This window comes from Vulpes vulpes, chromosome 11 (assembly GCF_048418805.1).
Source record: "Vulpes vulpes isolate BD-2025 chromosome 11, VulVul3, whole genome shotgun sequence".
Classification (NCBI taxonomy): domain Eukaryota; kingdom Metazoa; phylum Chordata; class Mammalia; order Carnivora; family Canidae; genus Vulpes; species Vulpes vulpes.
The window spans coordinates 50,774,826-50,794,220 of NC_132790.1; the positions used below are offsets into that span (position 1 = coordinate 50,774,826).

General features: G+C 39.4%; 1 long non-coding RNA gene across 2 annotated transcripts in view; it reads left to right on the top strand.

Moving 5' to 3' along the window:
* Positions 1-17,793, top strand: part of LOC112933279 (uncharacterized) — a 53,960-nt gene extending 36,167 nt beyond the window's left edge. The window contains exons 4-5 of one of the 2 annotated variants that reach the window (XR_011995209.1): positions 7,712-7,771; positions 13,057-17,793. This is a non-coding gene — a long non-coding RNA (uncharacterized lncRNA). The remainder of the gene's footprint in view (positions 1-7,711; positions 7,772-13,056) is intronic. The other variant, XR_003237629.2, reaches the window with a different exon arrangement.
* Positions 17,794-19,395: the final 1,602 nt, after the last annotated feature.

A 19,395-nucleotide genomic window follows, 5' to 3' on the forward strand; every position in this document is an offset into this window, starting at 1 on the left:
ATCACCATCACCACCACCACCACCACCACCATGGTCACCACTATCATGACCATCATCATCAACATCACTGTCATCATCATACCACCATCACTGCCATCATTGACATCATTGCCATCATCGCCACTATCCCCTCACCATCACTGCCATCATCACTGTGAATACCACCATCACCACCATCACTGCTATCATCACCATCAATACCACCACCACCATAACCACCACTCCCAGAGATTGGTAGTTATTCTGTATCAGACATTGTGCTACACCCTTTATAAACCTTATTTCACCACATAACCACTCTGGTTCTATGAATATAGACAAAATGTTCTGAATCAGTGTGAATTGAGATATGAAATAAAGGTTTGTTTTATGCTTTTAAGAACTATCATGAAATAAAAAAGATGAAAAGACACTTTATTTCTTAGTTCTTATCTTGATAGATCCTCCCCAGCTAGCTCTGATCTGCATATCTGCAGCTGTGTGCTCTCTGGCCACTTGTCTCATCTTTCAGATTCTGGTTTCCTGGTTCTGAAATTTTCAGAGAGCTGTATCTCCTGCCACGTGAAATGCCAGCACCTTGGCTTCTGTAACTGCACCACTCAGTTTTGTCCTTTATGTAGCCTGACCTCCCATGACACTGGACTCACATAGATCTTTACACGGATTCACAATCATGTGTCTTGGCCCAGACACTTTCTGTCTGGAATTCCCTTTCCCTTTCCCTTATGTTACCCCAATGACTCCTCTTGATCTGTTGTGATTTAGCAGCTATTATATCTCCATGAAGCAACTGTCTAGTGTGGGCCACTCAGACCCTGAGATCAGCAATTGCAAGTATTTACCTGAGAGGTAGTTCTAGGGAATACTTTTGGGGAATCTGGGAAATGTGACAGGCAAGGGAAGCCTGCTGATATAGGAAGTATGAACTGTCAGGCAGCTGTGGGCAACCAGGGATCAGTCTCACTGCGAACTTCTGAGAGATGGTGGAGAGCAGGTTAGTGGGCATCAGTCAGGGGCACTAGTCCTCTAGAACTTACCTATTCTAATAGAAGTAAACCAATGCTGGTCCTGGGCAGTTGGTAGGTGAACAGATAGGCACTAGGGTAGAAGGACTAAGGGGATGAGGCAGCTTACTACAACTGCCATGGTACTCTTTCCTCCTCCAGCATCCTGGGTGGGTTTAATGCCCTTGCTTTGGGATATTCCCTCTCTGATTTGTTCGCCTGTCCAGCACTCCACCTTCCATACCAGACTGCACACTCATTGAGGATCAAAGGTCCTTTCTTTGATTTCTTCTTGAAGAAAAGAACATTCTTTCTTCTTGATTTTTCCAGCACCCAATCGAGTGTCTGGCATACAACATATGCTCATAAATATATGAGGAGTGAGAAAATTAGGCCCATATTATGACAAACCTGAAGAAATCTCTAATTCTTAATTCAGAAACTTTAATTTATGGAGGAATACTATTGAATAATTAGAAAAAAGTAGTTTATAGAAGCTGCAGAAACAAAAAGCAAACTGCTTCATGCAATTTAGAAAGTCACCCAGAAAAAAATTAGAATGCATAATAAGGAAAAGGAAGAGAAGGAAAAGGTAATCAACGTCCATAAATTTCAGTAGCAAAATGAGGTAAAAGTGAAAATAAATCATGAATGGTGTGAAGTTCATTCTCTTCTGACTACAGAAGGAATCAAGCAAGAAACCTAACCAGAAACAAAATACTGGCATCCCAGGGTAGTTGCAAGTGACGTCCAGGGGAAAATAATCAGCATGACATCTTGGTGAAGTTAGTGGCTGAGCTTGATGAAAAGTTTAGGTGGTCATTTGTGTGCTGTGTTGAAATGATACATAAAATTAATATTTGGTGGAAGGTTTTTGTTTATATACTTTAAGGAGTTTTTAATATCCTAAATTGCATCAAACTCCAATCATGTGGTTTTGGAGCCTCTGTATCAAGGGTGTCCAGGGAAGAGGAATTGATAGGCAGGGACAAAGTGACTTTGAGTTCAGAGGCTGCCTCTGTATAGCTATGCTTCTTGCAGAAATCTACCGGGTGTGTTTAGGCGGGCATTTGTGTAGCCACTGGTACCCTCTAAGTATTTCTGTTTCTTCTCATGAGAACAAGATAGCATCATATTTCCCATTCCTTTGAGTCAAGTGTTGTCACATGACTTGCTTTAGCCAATAGAATAGAGAGGAAGTGAAGTGTATCAATTCCAGTGGCACTTTTGAGAGTTTGTGCTCACTGCCTGGTGTCTGTGTTTTCTTCATGCTCCTGGACCCAGACTGAATACAGCATGCAGTGGAGCCTCCAAAAAACATGAACGGCATCTATGGAACAAGAAGGACACTCAACTGAGGGTTATGTCACTGTCTTATCACTGAGGTTTGGGGCTATTTGTTACCACAGCATAACCCAGACTGTCCTGACAGCTGTAGCAGTTTCAAAATGTGGAAAATAAGTCTCAGCAAGACTAAGGAACTCTTCTGATTTTATACTATGTAAAACCTGTACTTGCCTGATATGCTTTACGCTTTTGACAATCAGGATCTAGACAAGTTGAGGACAGAAACTTTTATTTTTAATCGAGACTTGAAGAAAAAAAGAAGAAAGCAGAGAAGAGGGAAAGGATGAGTGAGGAGGAAAAGGAAAGGAATAGGAATCAAACAACCATATGGGGTTTTCATAAGCCTTTCTTGAAAATTTTCTTTTTTTTTTTGTTCACTGTAAAAAAAGAAGATCTCTCATTAATTAGGTAAAGACATCCCTTATAAAAGTTAATTTATATTGACATATAGTTTGTTAGATAAGTTCAGCTTTAGAATAAAAAGAGTCTCCAGAGCAATGGATTCTTATTTATTCAAATACTTTATTATATTTGAATAAAATAGCCTAGGAAATACATGCTAGGTATTTCCAAAAGATCCTTTGGGCTACATATAAAAATAAAATTTTTATAGCATTTTGAAAAATCCACTATCTTCCTATACTGGTTGTAATGAATGTATTTGTCTGGTTTACAGATCCTACAAACTCAGAATGACTTACACCGATTACTTTTCTCCAATGTCAGGGAGGTCACATAAGGACACATAATCACCTTGACTCACTCACAACATGGAACCCTCCACACTCATTAACAGAACCATCAGATGCTTCCAGAAGAGATATATATATCTTCTCTGAAGTTTTGTCACACACACTGAATGAATATTCCTGTAGGCAAGATTTTTAATAAGGAGAAAGGAAACTTTGGTCCCATGTCTGCCTGCACTCAGACTGCAAACCAACTTATCTAGCTGAACTCAAGTCTCCTTTGGTTCTTCAGGTGTGTCTGATACTTTCTGAGAATAAATTCCATCCCTTTCATTGCTTTGACAAACTGAATACTGATGTTCCCGTGGTGACAGCCCTCAGAGAAAAGTGTTTGTTGTGGCTGAGCAATAAAGGAGGTATTTTAGTTTTCTATAACAAAGTACCACAGACTGAGTACCTTAAACCACTAAAATTTGTTGTCTAACAGTTCTGGAGGCTGGAGGTTCAAGATCAAGGTGCCTGACATATTGGTTCCTTCCAAGGCCTGTGAGGGAGACTTTGCTCCTGGTCTTTATCCTTGGCTTGCAGAGGCCTTCTTCTTTCTGTGCCCTTCATGTCATTTTCCTTCTATGTGCGTTTGCTTATGTGTCTCAATTATTGCTTCTTTATGAGGATGTTATTCATATTTGATTAGGGGTCATGCTAATGACCTTATTTTAATGTGATTACCCCTGTGAAGACCCCCATCTCCATATATAGTCACAGACTGAGGTGCTGGCAGTGGGACTCAACATACAGATTTGGATTGGAGCCCATAACACATGTAAAGGATTTGGGGTGGACCCATCTACTCTAAATCTCAGTTATGAGTGGTGATTCTGCTCTGAGCCTGGGCAAGTGATTAACTTCTTCAAACTTCAAAGTATTTTCCTGTAATGTGACCTAAAAATTTATATTGGTCTCAAATCAGTTCATCAAATAATCTTTGTATGCAAAGATGAATTTACCAAAAGTTAATTCTTTGTTAGCTCCAACTCAGTGCTTTTGCATTTTAGTATTCTGTCTTTTGTATATATCTTTTAGGTATAACTATGTAATTATGCCCCAACCTCTCCTAAACTTCAACTCTATTCCCAGATGTCTGTTGGATATCTCCATCCAGCTATCTGAAGCTTAAATCAAATTAAAAACATCCACGAATGAGCTCATTATCTCACTTGATAATATCACCAACCAAGTGCAGAATTGAAGCTTTAACACGTAGCTATCACACGTAGTTAGCAGATCCAGCCTCCAAGTATCTTGCATGTCTCAGACCCTCTTCCCTGGTCCAAGCACTAGGCTTTTCTACCCCATTTACAATAACTCAATATTGAAGCATCCTGAGTTTCTGCTTCCTTTAAGATGTTTTGTTCGTCTTAATCTTAAAAACAATAGAGTATAAGAAATGTTAATACATCCACACCAAAAATCACTGTGGCTGATGTGTATTTTGTTGTATAATAAACTCTTTTAAAGGGATTACACCATTTCATGCTCCCATGAACAATATGTGAGATTCCAGTTGCTCCATATCTTTGCCTTTGGGGCCACCAGTCTTTGTGACTGCAGCCTTTCTGTTGATGTGTAATTCCATTGCTTTTATTTCTCAAGGCTCTTTCTTTCCCTAGTTTCTTTGGTTGTGTTTTGAGGTAGAAATTTTATTAGTATCTGGTAACTTTGGTTGTTTGTTTATTTTAGGAGAGAAAGTGAAAAGATGATTGGGAGCTCACTGTACAGTGATCTGGCTGTGCAGTTCTATTGGGGAATTATTGGGGTTAGTATCTTAAGCTCAGCATCTTCAGGATTTCCTCTCTGCTGTTAAGTTTCTCAGGGAAGAATCTCCTAACATTCTGTTTGTAGAGGGACCTGGAATCTAAGACCAGGTAGAGTGGGCTGGTGTCTCTCAGTATCCTCTGCATGCATTCAGTATAACACAGTCTACCTCTGGACTTATAAACAAGTCTGGGGCAGAGATCTGTGGATTCATTGCTTCTTATTCAATTTGCAACCAAGTGTATTTTACTTTTTTTCTGCCACCCCTCCCCTCTAGAGGCAGCTGACATGATCAGTTCATGTTGTAAAATTGGGTTGTCCTTTGTTAACCTTTTTCAACTTCTGGCCAGGATTTTGTTTCCTGTAGAATAAATCAGTTACTTTCATTCACTTTCTTCCCAGTTTCCAAAATTCCTTGCTACTGTCTTCTCTTCCATTCATCTTTGTAGATTTATTCCTTAAAAAAAAGTATGTGGGGGCATTGTTCTCAGTTATTGGAGATTTAGGAAGGACCAAGATTCGGTGCATAATTTTAGTCTCTCATTTTAATTCAGTAGTTGGTTTGTTTTCTTACACAAATAGTGTAAGATACCACACAAGAACACATCCACAATCATTAATTGTCTTCATTCACAGTCATTAATTCTCACTCACATATCTGAGGGTGGCTGGAGCTTATTGTTCCAGGCTAATCTAGGCTGGGTGTATTGGACATGGTATTGAGGTGCTGGTTGGGTCAAATTTGTGCCTCTCTATATCTCAGCTTCTTAAAGCAGTAGGCTATCCAGGGCATGTTCTAGTGGTGATGGCAGATTGTAAGAGTACATTTCAAGGCTTTGCTTGCATAATGTGTACTTGCACACTATTGGCCAAACTCATCTTTTCATCTCTGGTAGGAGTCCTTACAATGTCACATTTAACTACCTAAATATAGGGAGGAATGAAAACTCATAATACAATCTCCTAGAGATGGTTGGGAGCTCATAATACAATCTACTAATCACAATTCAACACATGATAAAATCTGGTAAAGAGGATCATATCATACTCTAAGTGACTCTAATTGTTGCCTGCTTTTATGAGCTGTCCCTGCCACCTGAATATGATCCAAGGAATTTTTCTTTATTGTTTTATTACACTTAGTGCACACTTGTCAGTAAGTTTTATGTGAATAGAACATCTTATGATCATGGGCTTTTAAGAGATGTTTTTGTAAAGAGTTAAACAAAATCAATTATGTTTCATTCCTGTAGAGGATAACTGAGAGCTTTTAGTCTTGGTGGGGGGAGTTTTTAATTCTCCAAAGCAGGGAGTGGGATTTATACATAATATTTCTCACATTTAAGATATAGATTCCCCCTCTCTGAATGACTGCATAATGTTGCCCTTCCAGTGAAAGAATTTACGAAGTGAGGGCTGTGTGCTGATATTCAAAACAATTGGTGTGGCATGAAAGTCATGTCATTACATCACTCCATCTACATGCTCCCTGTCGTTGTAGCTGGACCACTTGCTCAGTTCACTCAGGCAGAAAATGCCATGGAGATTGGTTTAGATCATGGGAGGGTACAACTTTATAGCTGGCTGCATGATTCCAACAAATGCCCTCAACTCCTAAATGGGGTCATGATCTGGAATCTAATCACTTGCCCTTCTTTCCATTCCACCAGTGCTCACAGTGCTCTTAGCTACATCTCTAAATAGTTTATTTATCTGCTTAAAAGTTGTTTTAATATAAAAACAGAGAACAAGGAAAACCATAAGAGACTCTTAACTATATGAAACAAATTAAGGGTGGCTGGAGGGAGGGTAGATGGGGGATGGGGTAACTGGGTGATGGGCACTTGATGGAATGAGCACTGGGTGTTATAGACAACTGATGAATCACTAAATTCTACCCCTGGAACTAATAATACACTATATGTTAGCTAAATTGAATTTAAAAATAAAAGCACAAAAAAAGGTCGTTCTGGGTTACAATCTATGACCTCATTGCTGTGGTTCACAGCCCTGCTGTCACCATGCACTGCCCCTCCTCCAGAATGACAGTCCCCAAAATGGAATCCCTGTAGGTCCCTGGATACTGTGCTCCCCCTAGCCTGTTTTATTGTGATGGGTCTGGAACATCTGCCTTGGGTCTCTTTGTCATCATATCTGCTAGCTTGGGACTGTAGCACAGGTAGGATCACCTAGGCTGGGGTAAGCATCCCCTCTGTGGCCCCTGCCACAGGGGGAGCTCATGTCCTTATAATTGTTACTCTCTGTCTTCAGCTTCCCAAGAGCCATGCCTGGCACACAGTAGGTAGGATTTATTGGAAGAGGGTATAAACTGATGGCCAAGACATTAGACAAAAAACAGATTGTGTCTAATGTTTATTTTGCATCATTACTATTGGTTTAATTTTATAATACATTTTGATATTAGGTATAACAGGTATTTTCTAAATGTTCTTAGCTATTTGTTTATTCTTCCAAATGACTTAGCATCTTAAAAATGGTTGAATGTACTTGAACAGAACAATTTGAAACAAATTAACATCTTTATCATATTTATCCTTCTCATAAAAAATATTGTGAAGTTGTAGTTATACAGATCATGTTATCTTCTCAGTAAATTTTTCTTAGTCTTCATAAAGAACTCATCTGTTTCTTTTAAAATTTATTATGGTAAAATATACATTACAAAATTTGCCATTTTAACCATTTTTAAGTATACATTCAATGTCATTAATTACATTCACAATGTTGTGCAACCATCACTACTCTGCTGCTCTAGTACTGTTTTATTTTCCCACTCTGAAACTGTATATCAACTAAACACTAACTCCCCATTTTTTGTTAACTCACCTTCTCCAGCCCCTGGCATGCACCATTCTACTTTTTGTCTCCGTGAATTGGACTCTCTAGAAACCTCATGTAAGTGGAACATACTGTATTCATCATTTTTTCTTTGACTTGTTTTAGCATAATGTCCTCATGGTTCAGGCATGCTGTAGCATGTCTCAGAACTTCATTCCTTTTTATTCCTTTTTAAAGTTAAATACTATTCCAATGTACAAATATGTATATACATATATGCTCATCTGCTGGTGGACATCTGAGTTGCTCTCACCTTTTAGCTTATTGTGAACAATAATATGAACAATAATACGAATTATTTCTATGCAATGCAGATTTCTGTACAGTGCAGATTTCTTTTTAAGGATAATGCTAGGCATTTTGTTGACACTAAAAGTAGATTTTTTTCTTTTATAAATTCTAATTGGTTTTTGCTGGTATCTAGGAAAGGTATTGAGGTCTGGATTTTTTATATTAATTCAGCCTTGTTACACAACACCTATATTGATTCTCATAGTTTTTAAGTTGATTCCTCTAAGCTTTGAAGATATATGAGAAAATTTCCTAAGATAAGGATCATCTATCTTTTCCTTTCCCACATTTGTAGCTAACATAATATGTATGTTTGCATTTGCTGGAGGCCATGCCTTATGTGTCTATTTCCAGGACTTAGAACCATACAAGGCAAGCAGTCAGTTAATAAGCATTCATTAAGTAACTCTGTGCCTCATATAGGGGCATGTTAAATGCCATGTGATACCAATTTGGTACCAATTTTATTTCCTTTGTCATGAGAATTTTTAATTAACAACAATTGTATAATATCTTTTTGTATTCAATTCCGCTTTCAAAAACATTCTTTCATTTATTTAAGAGACAATATGCAGTCATAGTTTTAACTATCCCCATTATACAGATGAGTTAACTGAATCTCAGAGAGATGTTATCCCTTACTCTGTCTAGTAGGTCCTCTAGTAGGTCCTGTCTCCCCCTCCATTCTCTCAGCTTCTGGGAGTATGACCACTGATTATAGCTAAATCCTTCTGTGGGCATTGATTTGAGCTGAAGAAAGCTGCTTTGCCAAGATCATGTCCCTGCCCTGGCATTATCTATCTCCAGCGAATGCTCTATATGAGGTAGCAAAGCTGACTCCTTTGCCTGCACATGTGACAAGTCTGAGGGTCAGGTTCCTTAAAATCCCAACTTTCCATGGGACTAGCTGTGGCTTCTGTGGAGCTGCATCCCTTATCCCTGCACCCGGAGCATAATCTGCTATCAGCCTCCTGCACATGGATCTCCACCTCCGAGTTTGTGTCCAGGGAACCCTAACTGACAGCATGGTAGAGTTAGGACCCAAACCATGGCCCACAGCTCTTTTAAGTACAATGCGTATTTGGTCTGGAAACCCTTTGAAGATAGGGTGACTTATCTAGGCCATTCCACATTTCCTTTCTAGGGATGATAGGTGTGATGATTCAAATATTCTTACACCTGAGACTTGCTCAAGGGAAAATGTCTCATCTGGGAAACTATTTTAAAAAATCTTTCACTCATCCTGGATATTTTCCTCTCTTATATCCTCTGTAAAATGATAACCAAAGCTTGCCTCTGCGATGGGCTTTGGAGACATTTTCACTTACCTAATCTCCTTTGATCCATGCAATGAGGAAGGCTGGGTGGTAACTCTCTTCTCCTGTGTTTGGAGATGCCCCAGGTTCCTCTGGGGTGACTTCATTCCCTATTGCAACATGTCAATAATTGTGACTTTGTTGATTCCAGGCTAGTTTCTGGTGAGGTGATTTTGCTACAACATATGTTACTTTTCAGGATGTGGTGATGTTTGTGGTACTTATGAGCATTAGAATTTGTAATATGCCATGATTTATTTTGTCTTCGAATTAATATAACCTTTGTACTTAGCTTGATATGGGTAGTAATATGGCATTTTTAGGTAAACATTGGCTCCTAAAGTCTCCAAACCTCAGTCCCCACAGCACATGGCCAGCCTTTGGCCATCACATCCAATGTCCACCCATCCAAGGAAGGATCACACCTGCTTGTGCTCCTGTCCTGCAAAAAATTCATGCCTCCTTTTCCAGGGACTTGTCTACACTGAACTGAAGGCATTTCTAACCTCTGGAGTTTCAAATTTTTAAAACTGACTTGTGACAATATTTTTGCTCAAGGAATTCTAAAAAGAGGCATAATATTTTCAAAATGTTGTCCTGATGGTTCTTCCTTACATTACTTGGAAAACTTGATGACTCTAGGAGGCTGCCTAGTTACTGCAGCCTGACAGGCCTGATGAAAGCTGCTCACCCTCTGGCCTCCTCTCCCTCTACTCCTCTCCTAGATCACAGCCCTGTGCCTCAGCCACGGAATATTGCAGGGCAACCTCCCCAACTGGCCATCGGAGGCCTCTGTGCCTGTTGTCTCATTTTCTTGAATTGATTTTGCTATCTGGTTATGACTACTTCTGTGTAACCCTGTGAGGGCTAAGAAACTCCAGCACATGGCCTGTTTTTGTCAAGCAGCATTCAAACCCTACACAAAACTGGGACAGTTGCTTACATATCTCTTCTTTCATAGCCTGGAGTGCTTAATCCTAGTCCTAAAAGGTAATATTTTAGCACCAAGTTTATGGAGACCATTATTAATTATAAGTACCAAGGAGCCAATTAGATATTGGGAAGTCAGACTCAGTAATAAGAGAAACAGCAATGGCGTCTGTGCAATCTGAGAAGATTGAACTTCTCAGAAGATTGAACTGAGAAATCTTGAACTTTGCCTTGTCTCCTTTTTTTAAAAATCTGTATTATTAAGTTGGGATTCTCTCTGTTCTCTGTCTGGTGGTAATATTATTGCAAACAACTGTATTAACATTGTCAGTGATTAGAATTTTCTCTCACTACTTGTGGGTCAGATGGTTCTTGAGGTGGGATGAGTAGGGGTGAAACCATCAACTTTGAAGGCTGATGCTCAACTAATGTGACCCTGGATAGCTGTAATTCTAGGACTTGGATTCTGTGTCTATAAACAGGGCAATGATGTCACCCATCTCACCAAGAGGACAAGACAAGATGATGGATGCAGAACACTGATCATCTCACTGGGCCCATCAGCTGAGCTTGCTCAAGGGCTGGTATTATTTTTTCCTATTTCAGTTCTACTTGCAACGCCAAATACATTATCTCACACATCTTTGGGGTTCATGAGGATTGGGGAACATCAAGACTTGGCAATGACTTTTTTTAAAGATTTTATTTATTTATCAGAGAGAGAGAGAGAGACAGAGAGACAGAGAGACAGAGACACAGGCAGAGGGAGAAGCAAGCTCCATGCAGGGAGCCCGAGGTGGGACCCAATCCCGGTTCCCCAGGATCAGGCCTTGGGCTGAAGGTGGCGCTAAACCGCTGAGCCACCTGGGCCACCCAAAGAGTAGGAATTTGACAGAGAGATTAGCCTATGATATCAGTCAAAACTGTTTATCTTGTTCAACTGCAGTTTATCCAATCTAACCAATGGGAATCATAATCATGTTGCCCTTCCACGCTTGTGTTAGATAATGATAATTATCCTTACTGATATGTGGAATAATGTGGCCATAATTCTCCACTCTTGTGGGAACTGCCTGCAGAGGTATGGTGGTGTTTCTCATCACAAGGGTAAGCACCTGTTCCATTTCCTTTGTTTAGCCTTTGTTTTCCTTTGTTCTCAAGGAGGAGAAACTCCCAGTTGGTTTTAGATTAGTGATTAGCAATGAAGGAGGACTTAAATGTCATTAAGAGGAAAGATTGAGTCAGAATAAACTGTGTTGAAAATTCTTAGTTCACATCCTGAAAGGTGAACAGGATCTTGCCAGCTCTATCAAAGGCCAAGATAAATTCTCCAAGCCCATGGGAGCTTCATCTCATCACTGCCTGCAAAATTTAATTTGTAGGCGACATCTCATCATGGAGCATTTTTGACAATCAGGTTTAAATTTCCTTTTTTCTGAGGCACATTTCCCTTCAATGTTCATCTTGTTTGTTGAAGTTATCTTAATCATATGGCATCTCAATACATGGACTCCAATTCACAGTGGCATGAATAAAGAAAAAAAAATGGAATGATTAATGAAACTGATGAAGTAAATGGAAATATCATGCCTTAGTAAGAAGTAATGCCTCTGTTCTATTTTCACATGCCCAGAGATTTTATTTAAGAGACTTGATGTCAGCTATTCAACATGGACTTGCTGGTAGAAAATATATTTACTTAATATATTTTTATGTTTTCCCTTATGCAACTCAAGTTGTTTTCCATTGGAAGAAAAGAGGCATTTATCCAGTGTGTTCTGAGAAGCATCCTTTGTTCCCCACCCTACAACACCTTTACCTAAATATCCAAAATATTCTCCTTTAGGATTCTATTGGATTCCTGCCTCCCATTTAGATCTTTCATCCATTTTGAGTTTATCTTTGTGTATGGTGTAAGAGAATGGTCGTTTCATACAATGGATAATGTATTTGGCTTTGCAAGTAGAACTGAAATAGGAAAAAATAATACCAGCCCTTGAGCAAGCACCTGGCTGTCCAATTTTCCCAGCACCATTTATTGAAGAGACTGTCCTTTTTCCAGTGGATAGTCTTTCCTGCTTTGTCGAAAATTAGTTGTCCATAGAGTTGAGGGCCCATTTCTAGGTTCCTATTCTGTTCCACTGATCTATGTGTCTGTTTTTATGGCAGGACCACACTGTCTTGATGATCACAGCTTTGTAGTACAGCTTAGAATTCAGCAGTGTGATGCCCCCAGTTATGGTTTTCTTTTTCAAGGGTCTTTTCTGATTCCACATAAATCTTAAGATGATTTGTTTCATCTCTCTGAAGAAAGTCCATGGTATTTTGATAGGGATTGCATTGAATGTGTACACTGCCCTAGATAGCATAGACTTTTTCACAATATTAATTATTTTAATCCATGAGCATGGAATATTTTTCCATCTCTTTGTGTCTTCCTCAATTTCTTTCACAAGTGTTCTGTAGTTTTTAGGGTATAGATCCTTTACCTCTTTGGTTAGGTTTATTCCTCGGTATCTTATGCTTTTGGGTGCAACTGTAAATGAGACTAACTCCTTAATTTCTGTTTCTTCAGTCTCATTGTTAGTGTATAGAAATGCCACTGATTTCTGGGCATAGATTGTGTATCCTACCACATGGCCGAATTGCTGTATGAATTCTAGCAATCTTGTGGTGGAAACTTTTGGGTTTTCTATGTATAGTACCATGTCATCTGTGAAGAGGGAGAGTTTGACTTTTTCTTTGCCAAATTGAATGCCTTTTATTTATTTTTGTTGTTAACACCCTTTTTGAACTTGGCCACAGCAACTCCTTGCAAGATACATCTATGAAGGCAAGAGAAACAAGAGCAAAAATGAACTATTAGGACTTAATAAAGATAAAAAGCATATGCACAGCAAAAGAAACAGTCAACAAAACTAAAAGACAACCTACAGAATGGGAGAAGTTATTTGCAAATGACGTATCAGATAAAGGGCTAGTATCCAAGATCTATAAAGAACTTATTCAACTCAACAGCAAAGAAACAAATAATCCAATCATGAAATGGGCAAAAGACATGAACAGAAATTTCATGAAAGAAGACATACACATGGCCAACAAGCACATGAGAAAATGCTGTGCATCACTTGCCATCAGGGAAATACAAATCAAAACCACAATGAGATACCATCTCACACCAGTGAGGATGGGGAAAATTAACAAGGCAGGAAACAACAAATGTTGGAGAGGATGTGGAGAAAGGGGAACCCTCTTGCACTGTTGTTGGGAATGTGAACTGGTGCAGCCACTCTGGAAAACTGTGTGGAGGTTCCTCAAAGAGTGAAAAATAGAGCTACCCTATGACCCAGCAATTGCCCTGCTGGGGATTTACCTCAAAGATACAGATGCAGTGAAACGCCAGGACACCTGCACCCCGATGTTTCTAGCAGCAATGTCCACAATAGCCAAACTGCGGAAGGAGCCTCAGTGTCCATCAAAAGATGATGGATAAAGAAGATGTGGTCTATATATACAATGGAATATTACTCATCCATTAGAAACCACAAATACCCACCATTTGCTTCGACGTGGATGGAACTGGAGGGTATTATGCTGAGTGAAGTAAGTCAATCAGAGAAGGACAAACATTATATGACTTCAGTTATACAGCGAATATAAAAATAGTGAAAGGGATTATAGGGGAAAGGAGAGAAAGTGGGAAAAATCAGAGAGGGTGACAGAACAAGAGAGTAGTGGAAGGGGAGGTGGGCGGGGGGTTGGAGTGACTGGGTGACGGGCATGAGGGGGCACTTGATGGGATGAGCACTGGGCATTATACTATGTGTTGGCAAATCGATCTCCAATCAAAAAATATATAAAACATATCCAAAAGTATTCATGCCTTGATTTATTAGGGTAAACTCTTTTAATTAACACAAAACATGAGTATATTCCAAATATGTGATATGTAATACTGACAAACCATATATGATTGTGAAATGCCATTTCTGTGCTACTAAAATATCCTTGGATCCTTGATTGCAGCCTTATGAGAAAGCCTTTGTTGGAACCACCCACCCAAACCATTTGGATTCCTGACATTCTGAAATAATTTTTTTGTTTTACGCTAATATGTCTAGGGCTAGTTTTTTTTTTTTTTATACAGCAATAAAGCTAATACAGGTTTTTGGCTAATTGGAAATGGGAACTCACCATAACAGACAAACTAAAATGTAGGGATGATTCTGTAACTGAGAGATAATGGGACACTCTCAGAATTTGCAGAGATCATTAGTGTAAGGCTAACCTGTCTTACTGGTACTAGGGTTTTAGACTTTGAGGAGACTGGCAGTGAAAGTAAAAAAAAAAAAAAAAGGAAAATCTTATTGGAAACTGGAGGGAGGGAATTCCTTGTCCTGCAGGGGAAGAAAGTTGAGAAACACTGAAGCCTGTATTGATGTGGATGTTGAAAATGTTTCTAGTGAACTGATGATTTTGCTGAAGACATTTCCAGCCGTTGTTGAATGTGTCATCTGTTTTCTTTCTACTTATAATAACACACAAGAGGAAAGACATAAGCTAAGGAAAGCACAAAAAAGGGCATCACTGGTTGTGAAGATTTGCAGACGTCTGAATGGCAAATGATGCTAAAAAATGAAGACATGTCTTCCAAGCAAAGATGAATCCAGGACACTATCAGTGAAAGCATGATGTAAGATGAGGCCAAGGAAGTGACTGTAAAATTCTTTTAGAATTAGAATTTTGGGGAGACTAAAGGTGGTTCTTCAGGGTGCTACTCATTCAGTCCTCTAGGTATTAGTGGTGTGAGTCTCTCACAGACCCTCTCAATCAATCAAAAGCATTTCTAAGATGTTTAGGATATTGTCTTTCAGCAGAAGCCCAAAGTGGAGAATAGCTTATTTCAAACAGATTTCAGATGTGACTTTTATCTAACAAAATGGATCCAAATAAGGGTCATAAAATTTAAAAGAATTTTATCAGGTGATTTTATCTGCATAGACTGAAGGGGATGGAAACAGTACCATATACAGTTGTCTGTTTGTCCCCACAAATTCCACCAGCAGGAAGTCAGCTGAGAAAACCGGTTGCAAATGCAGGCTAATTTTCTGGGAAAAGGAAGAAGGTCTCAGAGGTTGGACCCAGGACCCGCAAGACAGATCCTGTAGCCATGGAGAATAACACCTGGGCAGGAGTAAGAATGAGCACTAAGCAGTGAGCTCCCAGTATTTTACCAGCTGGATTTCAGAACCGTTATTCCCAGTGGTTCCTGTGTTCCTCTCATTTCCTCCCTCCCTCCCTCCCTCCCTTCCTTCCTTCCTTCCTTCCTTCCTTCCTTCCTTCCTTCCTTCCTTCCTTCCTTCCTTCTGGAAGTGCTGGTGGTAATTACGTATGCCTTCTCCATGGTATGTTATAGATGTATATGAGCAGATAACTCACCTCTTCAGTTCACAAGTTGAGAGAAACTACACTGGATGAGTCACACCAGCACCTGGGTACAGTTTAAAGAACAAGATGGTAGATTTGAGCTAATTGCCTGGGTCAGTCTTATGGAGGTCTTGGAAGTGGGTGAGTTATTTTGTATGTCTGAGTGACATGAAACACTGACACATCACAGAGGTCAAGCTGTGGTATATAGATCATGGCCCCCCAGTAATGTATGCTTCTTAGTATTTATATTCCATGAGCAATTTCCTTCTACAGTGTCCCTGGGATGAGAGGGCAGAATTGATGGTATGTACTTTTGAGATTAGGTGGTGAGAGACACTGAAGATTCCATGTTGATCTCTCTCTCTCTCTCCCTGTCCCTGTCCCTGTCCCTCCCCCTCTCCCTCTCTCTCTCCCTTTCCCTCTCTCTCTCATCATTCTCTCTGGAGGAAGCTAGCTGCTTAGCTGGGAGCTGTGCCATGGAGAGACCACATGGTGAGGGACAGAGGCCGCTTGCCCACAGTTACCTGAGAACACTAGAAGATCCTCCAGGCCCAGTCCAGCCCCAGACAACTGCACCCCTGAGTGGCACATGATTACAGCCTGGTGAGAGACCCTGAACCAGAACCCGCCAGCTAAGGTGCTCTTGGATTCCTGACCCAAAGACCTTTGAGATAGAAAATGTTTAAATCTCCATGTTTTAGGATAATTTATTACCCAGCATTGCATAACTAGCACATTTTGTGTTGCCCTAAGACTGACTCTAGAAGTTGTAATAAGGGCCCTGATCTATAGTCTAGGGTGCTGAGGAAGTCCATCTGTGGAAAAGGCTGAGTGCTACATGAGATGATGGTGATTCCCTCAATACTACCTATAAAAGTAGGAGCCCACATTGCAGCCACTGTATCTATGCAACCATCAGGGAAGGGTCACTAGGAAGCCCTCTTCAGGGAGCAGAGATTGAGACCCCAGTGCTGAGCCAAGCTGATAGATGTTGAAGCTGCTAAGAGTACCTTGTAGGAGATGCACTGGGGGCACCTGAAGATACAAGTGGTCTTGGACCTCAGAGAGTGTCTGTTGGCCACATTTCTACTCTCCATGAGGCAGGAATATTAGTGAGTTACCACCATATTCTTAATGGATAACAAGCAAATAGATCATTTTCATGCTTTCAGATTTATCCTCTTATAGAATTTACTCCTGACATCTCTGGGAGGTAAGAGATATATCCTAATATATTTTTAGTGAGGTTTTTTTGGTATAAGTTTAAACTTATAAAGGTTTTGCAAGAGCAGTACAAGGAGCTCCAGTATATTTTAATCCAGATTTACCTAATATTTCAATTTGTCACTTTTGTTTATCTATCTATCCACTGAGAGGGAATTTGAGACATTGTGCCCCTTCATCATTGAATAAATCAGTAGTATTATTAAAGAAAAAATTTATTACATGATAGCACAGTTGTAAAAACAATAATTTAATATTGATATAACACCATTATCTAATTTAGTTATTTACAATTCATGTTCAAATTTTATCAATTGTCCTACAAATTTCATTGTAGTCATTCCCTTTTTTCTACACATCCCCTTTAATTGATGTATCTTCTTAGTCTCTCTTAACCTCAATAGTTTCACAGCCTTCCTTTGGACTTATTGATCTCAATATTTGTTAAAATAAAGTCAGTCATTTTGTAGAATATCCTCAACATGTTTTTTATATGTTTGTCTCATGATTAGAATCAAATCATGCACTTTTGGCAGGAATGACAGAGGTTATGTGCCATCAGTGCAATCTATCAGGAGATGTGTAATGATGCTCTGTCTCCACTTTGATGATGTTAACCCTTGACTACTGGGTTATGATGGTGACTGCCATGTTTCTCCAATGATATGGTGCCATTGTCATTTTTGTAATTAGTAAATAATCAGCAAGAGTTAACTTTAGATTATATAAATAGCCTATCATCAAGTTTTAACCCAGTAAAATTTAGTGTTCACTGATGATGTAGCTTTGTTATCATTTCCATATTTTTGTTCATTTTCTTATAAGACAAGGCTCTTTTTGTCATTTGTTTATCTATTTTAAATGACACACATCTATTTATATATCTATGTCTAGATACAAAACTATTTTATTAGTTTATAATAAAACTATTTTGTAATAATAATTATTTAATAATTTTTAACTTATTCAATTATAATTTCTCAGTATAATAATTCATTTTCATGCTCAAATTGTCTGGCTCTTGTATCCCTAGACACGCCCTCATGATTTTTGAGAACTTCATTATTTTATGGCACAACAAGGTTTTCTGGTTCCATTTTATTTTTGCTTGGGAGCAAAATAATAATTTCTTACTAGATTCCTGGTGGGATTGGTAGTCTATAAAGAACTGTATAGACATCTTGAATTATATCCCCAGGTCCTTGGATCCTTGGTACAGTTAAAACAATAAGATATAAATTCCCTGCCCTGAGAATTCCCTGCCTTTGTAAGAAATAGCAGCTTTGAGATATCTCTACCTCAAATGACCAGCTTGTTAAGAGATAGCATTAGAGAGACATGGCTTGATTTGGACATGGACATTTATGTTGTTTCCAGTTGTCTGTAAATAGTTGCTCAAGCTTTGCCCTTTAATACCTCAAGGGCTCATGTTAACTGCCCTTCAAATTATTCCTGTGAGTCATGTTTTTCTGATGTCTGGTGAGTTATGAGAGTTTATTAACAAAAATGTTCTATATTAGCCAAGGTTTTCCAGAAAACTGGAACCAATTGGATTTAGACATAGATGCATAAATTTATGTGTACCTTTTCTAAGCTCCCTCTCCCTCCCCCTCCCGCCACCTCTCTCATGGAGTTGGCTCACATGGTTATGGAGACCAACAAGTATCTAGATCTGCAGTCAGCAAGCTAGAGACCCAGAGAGCTGATGGTGTAAGTTCGAGTCTAAAAGCTGACAGACTCAACACCCAAGAAAAACTGATGTTTTCAGTTTGAGTCTGAAAAAACCTATATCCCAGCCATAAGGCAGTCAGGCAAGTAGATTTTCTCCTTATTCATGGGACGCTTAACCTTTTTGTTTTAGTTAGGGCTTCAACTAATTGGGTGAGGCCCACTCACTTTGGGGAGGGCCAAAAACTGTTACCAAGCCTAACAATTTAAATATTAATCTCATACAAAAATGCCCTCACAGAAAATACCCAGAATAATGTTTGACCAAATATCGGCATTCTGTAGCCCAGTCAAGTTAACACATAAAATTAAGCTCACAGCATTTCATCCCACCTGGTACAAAAGAAGTGCCATAGGACTTTCTGACAAAACACCTATTCCTCTCTTTTGTGAAAATGAGGCTGCAGTGGTTAAATGTCCTTTAAGGTGAAGAGGGCTTGGTTGGAAGGACATGCCTTGCCTGCATGTTCTCTTCTTTATCTTTCCTCCTCTCCTTCATTCCTTCCTTCCTTATAAAAAGAGTTATCTATCATCTATCTATTTATAGACACACACACACACACACACACACACACACACACACAGAGAGAGAGAGAGAGAGAGAGAGAGAGAGAGAGAAAGAGGCAGAGACACAGGCAGAGGGAGAAGCAGGCTCCATGCAGGGAGCCTGACGTGGGACTCGATCCATGGTCTCCAGGATCATGCCCTGGGCTGCAGGCGGCGCTAAACCGCCGCGCCACCGGGGCTGCCCTCATTTATTTA